This window comes from Ursus maritimus, unplaced genomic scaffold, assembly GCF_017311325.1.
Source record: "Ursus maritimus isolate PB19 unplaced genomic scaffold, ASM1731132v1 scaffold_3, whole genome shotgun sequence".
Taxonomy (NCBI): domain Eukaryota; kingdom Metazoa; phylum Chordata; class Mammalia; order Carnivora; family Ursidae; genus Ursus; species Ursus maritimus.
The window spans coordinates 34,971,239-34,984,595 of NW_024425563.1; positions in this window are offsets into that span (position 1 = coordinate 34,971,239).

Here is a 13,357-nt window from a genome sequence, read left to right on the forward strand (position 1 = left end):
TTTTTTTTTTCCTTTGGGAACATGAGAAAAGTATGAGGATTGTATGTCCACGTAAGTTTAGGGCAAATGTCAAGGCTCTTTTTAAAAAAGCAACTAAGTTCATTCATTTATTCATTCATTCTCTCATTGCTATAGTCACAAGCACTTATTATATGGCAAGTCCTTTTCTAGATGAATGGGATACATCATTGAGCAAAACAGACAAGTATGCCTGTCCTCATGGAGCTTACTTACATACTAGCAGAGACCGGATACACGTGTTATGCATGCATTCCCCCCAAACGATGGGTTGGAAAAACAACATAGTTTATGCAAACTAGTAAAAACAAAACAAATAAAAGCCTCTAATCAAGTATTCAGTTGTGTATTATATTAAAATTAAAAGTGACTCATCTTCTGATGTTCCCCTGCTATTGTTTCTCAGCAATGTTTGCTTCTTTACATTGAATATGCCTTTAGAAATATGAACCATTATTCCTTGGTTCTCTGGTTATAAAATACCAATTTTAGGAGGCCACCAATTATAGGAGGTCACTAATTATAAAATACACCACTCAAATACTAATTATTTTAGCAAAAATATATCAATAAAAGAGATACTACCAGAGTAAATGTCCACACTGATTATAAGACACACTTCAGGGGGAAAATCCACTTAGATTTCAATAAATGGTATATGTGTAAGCTGAATACACTCATGTTCTTCACACTAATAGTGTAGGGAAAGTCTGTTCCCTTGCTAGAGTCATTCCAAATTTTCTATATTTTATTGTTGATTACTTCAAGCAATCATAGCCTCCTACCTGTTAGTAGACATACTTAAAACTTACTGGCCACTTTCTACTGGAAGCTATGGCTTTCTAATTGTTACTTAGGCTGCACCTAGGACCTACTGACTTCCTCTAGAAAGCTCTTTTTTTTTAATCTCCTTGGCTTTCTGGGGCTCAGTGTCCTAACCCGCTATCTCTCAGAAGTCAAAGGGGGTAATTATCACTACTTTGTAATGTCGTTTAAGACCCTTCTTCGATTCAAGTTCATTATATTGGGGCCTAGAAAAAGAAGTCCGAACTGTAGTTAGTTTTTAAAATATGAATTTTCCTAACTTCCATATATGAAGGGTTTTTTTTTTTTTAAAGATTTTATTTATTTGTCAGAGAGAGAGAGCACAAGCAGGGAGAGTGGCAGGCAGAGGGAGAAGCAGATTCCCCACTGAGCAAGCACCCCCATGTGGGATTTATCCCGGGACCCTGGGATCATGACCTGAGCCGAAAGCAGATGCTTAACCGACTGAGCCACCCAGGTGCCCCTACCATATATGACGATTTATATTTATTTAAAAAACCAGAAAATGCAATCATGTAACTTATTCTTCTCTAATTCTATGTGTATTTTGTATAGCAAGATATTATGAGCAATTACCTTATTTATCTTACTAGGTCATTAGCATTTTATTGTATGAAAATATAAAATACTAATTAATAAATACTTAGGTTATTTCCATTTTGTTATTGTTGTAATATTGCTACAATGAACATCTTTTATACAAGCGTATCTGTAAAGACGTGTGTGTGTGTATGTATCTTTGAACACTAATGTGAGTGTATCAGTTAGATAAATAAATAAATTTATTTGTTAAATAAATCCCTAGAGGTGGATCTGTTTGGTCAATAAATACAGATATTCAAAATTTTGATATTTTTGGCCAAACTATTTCCCGTATAACTCTGATAACAATTCCAAAGTCCTTGGGTGGAAGTCATAGACATGGCTTCTTGCTTTGAAATATTTTGCCAGGGACACTGCACAAGGTGAAAAAATATTTAAATGTGCTTTCTTGGAATAGTAGTATATTGATGAAAAAATCATGGAGAATGGGTAACTTTGGTTTAGTGATTTGGGACATCAAAAAAAAAAAAAGCATTCGATTGGAATTGTTTCCTATGTGTCTGTGTCTCTAAGACAAAAGAAATGTTACTGTCATAGAAAAGTATTTGATAGGTATGGATAACAGCTAAATGGTGATTTGGGGCATGCCAATAACAATCATGAGCAAAGATTTAGAGGCCACGTTTTAGCCCTAGTCCCACTTATTGAACCTATTCTTATTATATTTTCTGCGATTGTATACTAATACAAAACTTATTATTAATTCCATCTTTTTCTATTTTCAAGTAACTCTCTAAACACGCAGATAATGGCAGAAATCAGCTTGACACAGATATCTCTGCTTTTGCAGTGCAGCATACTCATCAAGCTGACTGCTGAATTATTTCATGATAAGATAATTTTCCTTCAAGTCTTAATACTGCAGAGGTCACGTGGTCTGGTGAAATTCATGAGGGAACTGTCACTTTCAGGCTTCTAATATCAGTCACTCTTCGATCTATATTTGGTTTATGGATTCACGAAAGTGTGATAGCAGGTATTAGCTGCTCTCGGAAAGTTCTCTTGCAAGAGAGATTTATTTCCTGATTAATGATGGAAATGATCCAGTATTAATTTCAGTTTTTGATATCAACAATTTTATGTTAACATCATTCTTGCTATGTTCACCTTTCAAATTACTATGATCATTCTAATGATTAAAAAGCTATTATTTGATTTAGATTCACTCTGCAATTACCAGCTGTAGCATTTCTGACATTTCTTACTAAATTCGGGTACATGAGGTTGTACCTCAACAAAAGATTTTCCTATAGAAGCTTTTTTTTTTTTTTTTTTTTTGGTAACATGCATTCAGGTAAATGAAAGCATAGAAAACTAGGGAATTAGCATTATTCATAAACGTTATCCTATCTGAATATGATTTTTGATAGGTGCAGTGGAACTTGTTTTATTGCTTTTTACCCTTGAAATTAGGATAGCTTATTCAATCTTTCGTTTGTAGTCATAGTTTTTTCAACATTTGTTTTACAACAATAGCAACTTGCCTTTTCTAATATTCTGTTTTCTAAGGTGCATTCTTAGACTTTTATATTCCGTGTTATTCATTATGATTAACGAGAATTAGAACTTTCAATTACAGCATAAGAAAAATATTCTCAACTAGTGCCCACAGAATGTAATAATCACCTTAAGAGTTCTTCCTGTTGGACATGTTCTGATGAAGTAAATCAATGAAAGTAGGAAACAATTTAAAAACTAGAAAGTACCATACAAGGCTTCATATTCCCTTTTGCTTAGTAAATTCTGTTAAGTATGAATGACAATGTTTATGAAAACTCTTGAAGTAGATCTTTGCTTACTGCATTTCATTTTTATATTCTATTGCCAGTCCCCCCCCCCCCCACCCCCAGCTTTTTGGCACTACTTTAAAATCTCCGCCAACAAAGTATCTCTTTTCTAGGCAACATTTTGTTAGGGTGAAGTCAAATTAAAAGTGTTTCTTTTGTTCTGGAAATCTGGGGACTGCAAATAACGACTACTTATGAATATCCTCAGGTCATTTGCGCTTTACCAAAATTTTAATATTGGCATTATTTCTTTTGAATTTTCGTATTCTGCTTTTAATTCATTAAATAGATGATCTACAGTGAATCTTCACTACAGGAACTTCTGGGTTAACTTCGATAGTTACTTTTCTTTACATACTGGATAATCATTGAATTGAGAATTTGAAGGTTACTTAATCAAGTTCCTTTGAGGTCAGCCTGAGTCTTGTGGTTAGATGCCCTTAAAGAAGCGAGGAACTAGATAAGGAATTGTAACATCATTGAAATCAGGAGTAGAAAGTATATTTTGGGAAGTTTGTTCTCTAATACTATCTCTGCATGACAGCAAATGAGCATGTGCCATCAATAATTATCCTTGGGTTCACTCAATGAGACCAGTGCTGGTTGATAACCCCTGAAACGTTCTCTGAATATTACTGTGAGAAATCATTACTCGATTAGAAACTGGTCTCCATACCAAATCAAAAAACCTTTACTTAAAACAAAACAAAATCTGTTATGTCGATGAGAAATTTCCATTCACAAGCAGTAAAGGAAAGGTCAAAGTTTTACTCTGTCTTATTTGAATATTCTCTGACTCCCCATATAGATTTAAAAAGAAAGTGAAAATAGCCATTTAGAGCACACCGTAGAGGGCAATTTAGAAAAAAAAAATGCTTATTTAGTAAAGACATCTTTAATATTCAGAATTCTCTTTAGAGTTGATTTCCGAGTCCAAATCCAGAAGACATTATCCATCCTCTTACATTACACTCAGTTTATTGACTCAAAAGAATGGAATTGGAAATGATTGCAAAAGGTTCATAAACTTTAATAGATGACAAGCTGGGTTAGCTACTTAGTGTTAGAGGCAACCCTGAGAATCAGTTTGCAGCTTCTTAGTCAAGTGTTCTTTTACCAATGCTGCTTTGACTCTTTCTAGCCTTTTCCTCACATAAACCTCCCTGGCTTGTTTCACACAGTCCCCTGAATCTCCCTTTGCTTTTGTTTTTTAGCCATAATCATCTATCATTAGAAAATACACTTAATGTTAAGTTCCTCATGATGCTACTAAGCTCATTTTTTCCTTTTTAAAAAACTTTACAAATACTGACACCATAAACTCAAGTATCTTCTTTCTTTAATCTAAGTGATATTCTAATAATTTTGTGATCCTGAACTTGCTCTACATCGCTTTTTCTTTTAGGGAGCTTGAAACAAATACAGGAATATGATTTAATAATTTTGAGTATAGAATATTTCACTCTTCTCCTTTTCTTTGTAAAATATGTATACAAAAGTTAATAAACAGCCCCATATGGATGTTTATGGTAACAAAGACTATGTGACATATATTTCTATTTCTATAAACAAAGACTATGTGACATATATTTCTATTTCTATATTTCTATAAACCTAGAGTATACTCTGGTTTATAGATTTTCTTTTTAATTTTGCTGTTCTCCATGGACAACAGTATGTCACAGATTTTTATTTCTTTTAAATCACATTTCCTTCTACCAAAATTTTCACTTATTCTATAGTTTGTGCTTTTTCAAAGCAGCACTCCACCGAGAAAGCCTTCCTTCTACTTTATAGAAATCCAGTTTTCTTGCCAAGTGCTGCATTAACCTTTACAGAAATCATACTGCCGTGGACTCTTCTGGTGATTCTTTCCTCTGCTCAGCCTCCTCTCAGAATCTATGTGCCCAGTTTCTACTGTGTTCATTTGTGCAGCTGGTAATGTTGCTTTATACACATACTTTTTCTTTAGATCTGTAGGAACACCTCATGTGGATTCCATCTCTTCAACTAGATTATAAACTTTAAGTTGAAGAGTCACATTGTTATATTAATTTCTCTAGATCTTTTCTCCATATCCACCCTCCTGTTCCTTGTTTCATTACTCAAAGACATTTGACTCATCAGTTCATTAAAATGTAACTAGGATTTTCTCATTGTAGATCACTGTATTTTGTTATTCCAGCAGACAATGAAGGCCAGTTCCAGATTTGGGGTAAATGTCTAAGACTAGAAAGAAACCATCGAGATGAGCTAAAATGAATTATATAAAATATTGATCAATAAATATATAGAAACTCTATCATTTCATTTCCCTGATATTCAATAAGATACTACAGATTATTACTTTTAAAGAAAATATATGTTACATACAATGTATGCTACAAAATATACAGTTGCTCTTAGTTTTCAATGTATGGTGTTATTTCATTTTACATATTCAGTGTCAGTAGCAGTATCACAGCAGAAATAAAAAAAAAAGAGGCAGTTTGCAGCGGTGTCTCATCAGGGCACAGGGAGCCTCAACTGCAGCACCTGGCCTTGGTCTTGGCCAGTTCGTGTGGGCGAGGCTGCGAAAAGGTGCCTGGCCCCGTTTGCAGGTGTGGCAGAACCAAGTGCCCTCCTCTTTAACACGCTCAGTTTCATCAGCCTCTTACCAACCTCAAGAAAGTTGCCCACTCATTAAAAGAAAAGTTACAGTTGTCAGAAGGCAAGTTTTAAATATTTTATATTTTATTACATTTTACCACATTAATTTGCTTTTAAAGGCAGTAGTGAACATTCCTAGGTACTATTAAGTCAGTTGTGGTCTATTAAACAGCTTGTGGGTGCAATTGGCCCAGGTTTGAGACTAATTTTTACTGACATCACCAACTGAATGGTAAGATAAATAATGAAGAGAGATTTTAAAATTTTACCTAACTTACGATCTAATGGCGTAACCACACTGATTACTACATATTGATTTATAAATAATTTTATGCATTTTATTAAACAATTAACAGCACATGTTCTATGTAGGACGATCTATTTGCTTGAGTGTGCTTGGAAAACATTAATATTTAAAATTTAGTATTAATGTTCCTAAGGCATGCATTAAATTGGACCCTTGTTAATTCCCTAAATAACAGCATAGAAGACATTGAATAATTAAAAACTAAATGTAGAATCAAGAAAATTATATTTTTATTTTGTGTTATCTGACAAAAATGACAAGTAAAAATATTTATGAAGAATAAATCCTTATGGTTATTGATTTTTATTTAATTAAAAGGAAATCATTTAAATTAAAACTATTTAAATGCATTGTACTCTATAGCAAAGTTTTTATTTATCTAGCTCATTTGTAACAAATGTTCCAAAGAGGTGTATACAGTTTGCATCTTAAAATACATATATTTATACATAGGGAATATAAGAAAAGGAGTAAAAACAAGATAAAAATTGTATTGCCTATACGATCAAATTTCCTATTAATTATGGTAGGAAAAGGTTAGTGTTAGGTTGTATAGATAATAAAATTTTCACAGCAAAAACAGTTTTTCTTAGTCTTCATAGTCCAGTGCTAATGATGATAACTTTGTTCCAGATAAAATAGAGTTGTTTTTACATTTGAAATATGTATTTTAAAATATTGTAATCTAATGCACTATTAAAATAAGTTATTTTCCACATAGCATCCAGGACTTAGGAGTGTACTTGGTGAAATATATTCTAGCATACCTCGAGTAAGATTTCCCTAGAGAACCAAATAAATCTTCTGAAAAGACATCACACTCCCGTTGTTGTCTCCACTTTCCTGATTTTCTGTATTGTTAAAATCCCTATAGAGAAAGTCGTCAATGTTGGCTGGGTAGATACTCCCGTAATTCCTCTTCCCATGCTGATAGAGGATGGGCTTACTCTCTGAAGCTCTAAAGGGAAGAAGACAGACAAGCATAGATACATTATAGGGGAATAGGTTGCAGCAACTTCAGTATCAGCCTCAAGTGTTGAAGCAAAATCTGGATGCTCATTGATTGTGAATCTTATAGGATTTATGATTCAAACATCATCGTTCATCTTATAATAGTTTGTGTACATGGTGTTTTCTCTACTAAACTTGAGTTGTTTAAGAATAAGGACTTTGGTCTTGTTTATATTTGGGCCTCTCATCCTATTTATTGGATTGGCTTTGTTATGCAAACAGGCTATGGACATACATATCACTAGGATCACATGGTATAGCTATAAAATAAATTTTATTAAGAGAAAAAGTTGCAAGCAAAAAAGGAGCGGAGTGCCTATGATCCTCCAAATTCTCACAACCCCAACAGAGGTGGGTTTTAGATTGAGCCTCACTTGGCTGCATGCATCCCGCTGAAGGGGCTTTAGAGATGGAATGTGTTCTATTCAAATGTAAATTCCCTGCTGGAGGAATTGGCCTCAGGAAAGGAAGAGCCTCCGGATCTCAGCCTCTGATACCAACCTGTTTTCTCACTGAGCTAATTTTTTGCTAAATTATCAAAAGGGAGGGACAGATGAACATTGGGAAGGGGAGGGGAAAAAAAAGACAAAAACAGAGAGGGAGGAAAACCATAAGAGACTCTTAACTATAGGGAACAAACTGAAGGTTGCTGGAGGGGAGGGGAGTTGGGGGGGATGGGGTACCTGGGTGATGGGCATTAAAGAAGCACTTGAAGTAATGGGCACTGGGTATTTTATGCAACTGATGAGTCACTAAATTCTCCCTCTGAAACTAATAACAGAATATAGGTTAATTAAATTGAATTTAAATAAAAATTTTTTTAAAAAGGGAGAGAATGAATCACCAAGACACTCAGATCTGTTTCTTCTGCTTGCAATGCCTTTGCATGAAGACAATACTCCCTAACAGTGGTAATAAAAGAGAAAGAAGGTAAATGGATCTCTTCCATTTTCATATATTTATTTGGCATAAGAAAAGAGTAGAAAATGGAAAGCAACCTTTGAACTTTTGTATCCAGTTATAACATCATCCACTGTAAGAAATGGGACTCAATGGGGGCGCCTGGGTAGCTCAGTGTTGGTTAAGAGTCTGACTTTTGGTTTCAGCTGAGGTCATGATCTCAGGGTCAAGAGATCAATCCTCCCCCACCCCCCACCCCACCCCAGTGTGGGCTGTTTCCACACTGAGTGTGGAGCCTGCTTCGGATTCTCTCTCCCTCTCCTCTGCTCCTCCCCTTGTGCTCGCTCTTCTAAAAAAAAAAAAAAGAAAGAAACTCGTATCAATAACTAGCTCAATATCACTACAGGGAAAAAGGAAATGTAAAAGACTGGGAAGAAGGGCACTAACAGAGTAGCTGGGGTGGTTGGAGGACTGGGCATGGCAGGTGCAGAAACCCAGGAGGACTGGGCATGGCAGGTGCAGAAACCCAGGCAGGAGCAGAGAAACAGAAACAGAAAGCTGGGAGAGGGCTGAGGGTAAGAACAGGCTGGTTGGCACCGATCAAGGGTACAACAGGGACGGAGCTTGAAAACATTATGCCAAGTGCAAGAAGCCACACACAAAAGGCCACATATTGCATGATTTCATTCATGTGAAATATCCATCATATGTAAATCCATTGAGGCAGAAAGCAGATGAGTGGTTGCCAGGGGCTGAGGAAAGGGGAGAGTAGGGAGTAACTGCTTAAATGGGTATGGGGATGCCTAATGCTGTCAGTGTGATTAATATATCTTGGAACACGATAGGGGTGACAGTACAACATTGTGAATGTACTAAATGCCAGTGAGTTGTACACTTTATAATGGTTAATGGTTGATTTTACCTCAATTACAAAGAAGAACAGACTCGTTGAGACCACTCTGGGAGGAATGGAATTCCAATTGTTTTTTCTTCCTTTTTTTTTTTTTTCCTTCACTTGTCCAAGGTTACATTTTTTTTTAGTTCAGCCAAATTTAGGTCATACACCTTCCTTCTTGTTGTATGGAGGCAATGTAAGAAAGTATCCTCCCTTGAGGCTTCTAGTGGGAGGGCTCCAGGATTTCATGGACCATCAAGATTACAGAAAATGAGGAAGATGTAATTTTCCAAAAGTAATAACGATGTTGTTAGGAAGGGGCATACACATATTGGGCATACACAATATCCCTAAAATATCCCTATTGAAAGCAAAAAAAAAAAAAAATCTGTTAATCAGGCATAAAATTATCTTTGTAAGCAAAAGTAGTAAGATGTCTTGAAAGACCAAACAAGAATCCTCTGGCACATTTACTACTATTTTTAGAATTCAACCTTTTCTTTAAAAATACTTGTGGTTGCTTTGTATGTAGAAAAAATGCTTTGAAATATACAAATAGTTAAAATTCTGTTCCCTTTGAGGGCATATTGTGCAGAATTCAGAGGATAAATGGAGCTGGCATACAGACCCTTTGAAGTCACCTGGAATGCAACACATATTTTGAAAATGGTAAGGGAGAAGAGACATCACAACTAGTTCTCCACTTTGCATTAATCAGAGTTCTTAGGATTCTTTATTGGATTATGTTTTTGTGAAAACTTGGGAATTTAGATGAATTTCCTTGAGGTGTTTGACAGGTCTGAAGAGGAATTATTGAGACACAACAACGGTAAGCTGACATTTGATTTTTAGAATACAAGGAGTAGAAGGAATGTACTTGCAGTTTGTGTCTGCGTCTGTTCCTATATCCAATATGTACGGTGTGCGTGATACTTGTTCTCTGTGGCAACTGAGAAAAGTTGCACTGGAGAAAGCATTTAAACGTGCAACATTGAATATAATCAGACCTTGATGTATTAAGGAAAAAGCTTAGTTAGTCAAGATTCTTCTTTGTGATGGGTTTTTATCTCAGTAGGAATTTACCTGAAACATAGATGACCTGTATTGTACACTTTATACTATAAGAAAATACCAGGCAAATATTCATTCAAATAGGAAGGAATGAACTTCAATATAATTTTTTTCTTTTTCTTTTTACTGGCATACAGGTCAGAAAATGTACAGACTTGGATATAATATAACAAAACAGAAAGATCTCTGGGTACGGATTTCAAAGAGCTGGATTTGAGTTCTGACTACCACTCTCTTTGTGAAGCCAGGCGGGCCATTTGAATTCTCTATAACTTAGTTTCCTGCCTTACAGTGATGTTGTGGAGAGTATCAACCAAATGTCATTTATGACAGATTTCCTTCCTTTATTTGATGGACTCTTTCTCAAGAGACAGCTATATTTTCTCACAATACTGCTCATGGTTTTAATGCTGTTGGAGATAAAATGAGGGACTACAGAAGCTGGTTAGTGCCCAAGTTCCCTATTCTAAGAACAATCTTCTCTGCAAAATGCCGTCTTTCCATTGGCAAGTCACACATTTGTTTCCGTGGTGGGGGAGAGTAATCCTGCCACGGGTACGTCAGACTGTGGCTGCCTCTTTCTGCCAATCTTTAGCTCTCACATTCTCTTCACTGTACACTTCAGTCACAGTGAGTTTATTTAACACTGGTCTTAGTTCCAGCCGAGGCATCCTCAGTTACACAGTCCCTGATATGAAAACAAAAGCCAAAACACAAAAGCAGCAGGAAATCTGTACAACACCAGGACAGTAGATATGGAACTGCTTAATGTTAAATAATAACAGATGGAGGGTGGTGAGCATTCACTTATTCTATGGGATGGTGAGAAATGTGGTGGGAAATGGCAGGTGTGCAGTAGAGGAAAGGGAAGAACGATGAAGGAGAACAGAGAGACTGGCTGAAGGTGAGGAATGGGAGGACAAAGACTATCTGTATCTAAGCACAATTGGGTGTACTTAGATTCTATTTTAGATTAAGTCAAATAACACTTTTCCCCATGTAGCTATTGGGAACTGACATTTAATTAGTGAATGACAAGCATGAAATAGCAAGGTGACATGGAACCATTTAAGAATAAAGCCATCATGATTTCTCTGCAGTTTATACCTGCAAAAGTATTGTATTGTCCTTTATTAAACCTTCACAATATTACTGTGAGAAAGATAAATAACAAGAACTAGCTATTCACTCTTCCTTGTGGACTAAACAAAAGGAAATTGGTTTAAATTGTACTCAAGTAAAAATGTCTTGGCTAAAAAGCCCATTCTGTGCTAAAAAGGTATTCCTTAAATGAGTTACCCATTCTAGTCAATAGCTATGGAATTTACTAAGTTTCATTTTTATGACACGTAATTACATTGAAAGATCCAGGGCTGAACATACACAAAAAAGGCAAAGTCAGCTTTCTATATGGGATGCTTAATACTCTCGTGCCCTCACATTTTCTCCCAAAGGGCTGTCACATTTCCTGAAATTTTCATATTATTGGCTCTCTGGGAGGAGTCACTGAGGACCCCCACAATGGAAAAGAGTACATGGAATGTGTCATACATTAATTTTAACCTTCTATATTCACTTAGATAGTCTTCTCAAAAATAATTCCCAATTATCTGGAAAAATTCCAAGAAAATGGAAAATGGGACAGATAATTTTCAACAGAGTGGGGAAGTGATTCAAGAATCATTTAAGACAGTGGTTACTGGCAAAAATTCTCTGGTGGTGGCTTGAGAGCATGCAAATCCCTAGTGAAGGAGGCCAGCCATTGTGACAACAAAAGACCCATCTAGATATTGATTATTCATTCAACAAATATTTACTGAGCCCATATAATAATGCAACAGGCACTGTTCTTGGTACTGGGGCTAGAGGGTTAATTAAACAGACAAAAATCCCTGTCCTCAGGGACCTTAAATTCTAATGGGAAACACAGACAATAAACAGTGAAAAATGAAAAGAATGTGCAATATGTTAAATATTGATATGTGCTCAGGAGACAAGGAGGGAGAGACAATAAGATGTGTGTGCGCATGCGCATTTTCCAGGGAGGCGGTTGCAATTTTTGATAAGAGGGCTATTTTACAGTGAAGGTTGAAGGAACCTGGGAAATGAGCCATCAGATATCTGGGCAGAAGATCCTTCAAACAGAGGAAACAGTCAAAGGTACTAGACAAGCTCATGGGGATAAAAGGAAAGAGGCATTCCAAAAGGAAAGATGAAACACTGGCATTGCTTCCTTAATAGTTTTGTTTAACGTCGGTCTTGCCTCACTTTGTCACTCGGGCCTTCCGCGCTTCACTCAAAGTATTGTTCTCCATAGGCAATCTTCTAGAAATCTCTTCTCTTCTCGGCCCACATCTTCATCTCCCTCTGTTCACCATTTGACTCGATTTCTCCATCTCGGAGATTGATTCTTCTGTAGCTCTGCTACTATCTTGCCAGCCAAATCCTTGCTTTCCAGGTCCCTTACTCTTCTGGCAGAATCAGGCTCTACTGCCAGCTTTGTGATCAGCCCCATCACCCTCGCCTTAGATGTTACCATCTGAAAAGTGTCTTTTCACCTATCATCTGCCTTACGGTAAATATTTTCCTAACCAACTCCTACTTCTCTCTACAGCTAGTCCTATCCCTCCTCCCCGAGTACCCGTGCTGGGCACTAGATGCACACACTTATATGTGCATGAGGTGGAGGTGCTACCTAGGACTCTAGAATTGCTTCTTGTTGCCACATAGTGCTGCCCTCATGCCTGGCTCTCTTCTGGCCGAGCAAGGACACCAGCTGCTCCAGATCTTGGGCTCAGCATCTTAAAGGGAAGACAATCTCACTCTCTTCCAGGAGGTTTGGAACTCTATTTCCAGCTTTGCTGGCATTTCCAGTGTGCTGGCTGATCTTAGGAATGCCAAGTTAGGGTTAGTTCCAGAATCTGATACCTACCTGGGTACAAACCCCTCAGAGCAAGGAAGTGTTTCCTTCTAAAACTCTCAAATATTTTTCTCTAGGTAGTGGGTTGTTTGCCTGCTTTACCAAGGAAGAGTGCCCTCAGGTACTCCATGGTGATTTGTCTTTTGATGGAAAGTCGAGGTAGGAGGACTTGTTCAAGGAAACAAAGGGCATTCTGTGGCAAAGCTCTCAGTTTGGACAATGAGAAAACCATCGTCCCCTTCCCCCACCCAAACATATAAATATCATCTCTCAGAGGGTGCCCTGCCTCACAATAGTAAAAAGAAGAATCATCCTAAGTGTTTAAGGAGTTTACAATCTAGTTAAGAAGACTAGGGTTAACTTACCATAAG